General features: G+C 30.2%; 1 protein-coding gene across 4 annotated transcripts in view; it reads right to left on the minus strand.

Annotated features, from left to right (window-relative positions):
• The window catches only part of LOC108688867, a 57,263-nt gene that overhangs the window by 19,260 nt on the left and 35,429 nt on the right, over positions 1 to 2,574 (minus strand). The gene's annotated exons all lie outside the window — the stretch shown is intronic.

The following is a 2,574-nucleotide window of genomic DNA, read 5'->3' on the forward strand; positions in this document are numbered from 1 at the left end:
AGCTTGGAAATGGATACGCCCAGCATACAATTTTCAACATTGTGAGGATGACCTCGTTTACGAGCCTATTCACCTTAGGGAGTAACATAAAACTCCAGTCCGCAATGCAGCGCGAGAGCTTTATTAAAAGTTTTCATTGCGTTAGCAATGTTGCGCAAAGATACAGTATAGTCGGCTAAGGATGATCAAACGTACAGATCTTCCTCTGGCTTTTTATTATTCGCTTGAGTATAAAATACTTACGTTAAAATACTGTTCGAATCCAATTTTGTAAAAAAATATGGAAAACTTCTTACGAAAATCAATTATTTTTTTATACATGTAGAGATTGCATAGCACATTTAAGTTGTAAGGAAAACGCAAAAGGAAAATATTTTCGGATTTCACAAAAACAATTCTGATTTAATGGTGTAAATGAAACAAAGTTGCGCTATAGTCTGATTGCAATTATTCAATTTCCATAATATGTAGGCTGGTACATTCCGCTATTCAACGCTTCGTTTGCTACACGAACACGCTTCTTGCTGATAGCGTGCAGATATCGTTCACTGAATGTATACTTTACGGTTTAATTATAGAAAGTAATCGTAGAAAGTACAATTATCAATCATCAATTATCAGTAATGCGTACAGAGACGCAGTGCATATATCCTAACTAAATAAATCTTTTTATCGTTCATAACGTATCGATTATATTTGAAATATACATGAAACAAACTCTAATGCGAAGTTCGTTTCGTGCAGTAGTTTCATGTATGTTTCAAATTAGAAGCGTGAAGAAGTCGGTCAGTAATTTCAGTTAGTTATGAGTTAACTAACTCATAAAATTAACAAGTCAAATATAAAATAAAAACATGAAATTTAAACATTTCAAGCTTTCTTCGGATATTTATTAAATATAATTTAAATTATTCAAAAAGATTTGAAAGTATAATGTAATCTTACTTTTTTTTATCTGTGATTGTATGATTATAAAATCTAAAATTCTCATGCAAATTTCAAATTTAAAATAAGAATTGATAATATGGAAAAATTCTCTTTAGTCATTCTCTTTTGTCTAACTATCAAAATTACTCGAATAACGGTGACTTTCTCACTTTGAATTGAACTTATAAAACCATATTCTGCTTTATCGCTCTTATTTCAGAACACATCGTAACAAATTTGCTCATATTTCTTATTAATTCAACTCTTGGGAGAGCGTATCCAAAGTCTCTATTAAATTCCATAGTATGCACCTCATGGCACCGTGTCAAATAGCCACATAAGTGACACTTTATAAAACGACGCAGTGCGGTATAGGAATCGACAATCGGAAGTTGTAACTCCGTACGAATGAAGACGTAACGTAATTCCAACCGGTGTCGTAATGAGGTTCAATTTACTATAATGCTCACGGAATTGACGGTATATACAATTAGTGAATCCATTTACATTATATCTTCTGTATTTCGAGCAAATTTAAACGAACGTCTTAATTCAAGCAAACATCTTATGGATTAAATAGACTATATAGTTGTGTCATACGGAGAAATCATGTATACTATGCAGATTCCTTCTTAATTTATTAAAATTATACAATTTCACTATTCTTGGTACGTAAATATTTTACACAAAAAACAATAGTAATAAATAAATTTAAATCTGTAAAATAGTATTTTCAAATAAATGTTTAATATGCAACGATAGAGATCATAATGGAATTCAATTTACTTTATGGAGGACAGAATACATTTGAAATAAATTCAGCTTATAAAGTATTTTAAATATTCAAATATTTTTAGGATGGCAACAATTCGATCGGCACGTAACCTTCGTGTTTGTTTTCTGTTCTACAACGTGCTGTCACCGCGAGGCCTACACAAGGTCGCGCCGCTCTATCATTCGTACGTTTTACACTAAAATGAACAAGTAGCAAAACGATATTTTATCGTAAATTTTAACTTCAATATTGCGATAACAGCATTTTGACAATAAATTCATACGCAATTGTAATTAGCTACGTCTTCGCATATGTATATTGTTTATGAGTGCAATATACAATTCCTATCAACCTGAAAGGAGGAGCAAGTCTAGGAGAGGCATCGGGAGACAATGGAATAACTGTGGTAAGCAATAATTAATTAGTTATGTATTATTTCTTACGCGGAATTAATTGATTTCCTTTTAATTGGATTGTTTCTTTAGATAATTCAAAATAAAAGCTTAGAAAAAAGGCTATTTTTTATCAAATTAAAAAATTTTAAAGATTTCCATTTTTTTTTTTTCAAAAAGCTACAGCGTTATCTCTGTTACATTGTTAAATGCCAATCGTAAGCATTGCAGTTCAATTCAGGGCGAAAAGCAAGACTGGGAAGTAACGCATTACTTGTAATCTTTACCATTGTAATGAATTCAGCCGTTACTTTTATTATTACATTAGTTATAGTCTCTTATTATCTTTATAATTTTTCAATAGATCGCATTATTTTTATTAATTAATTAGAAATATTTTATAATAAAAAATTTAAATAACGAAAATAATTTTGTACTGCATTCCGACAATCAATATTGAAAATTTGTGATATATATATA

The sequence above is a fragment of the Atta colombica genome, unplaced genomic scaffold (genome assembly GCF_001594045.1).
Source record: "Atta colombica isolate Treedump-2 unplaced genomic scaffold, Acol1.0 scaffold243, whole genome shotgun sequence".
NCBI lineage: Eukaryota > Metazoa > Arthropoda > Insecta > Hymenoptera > Formicidae > Atta > Atta colombica.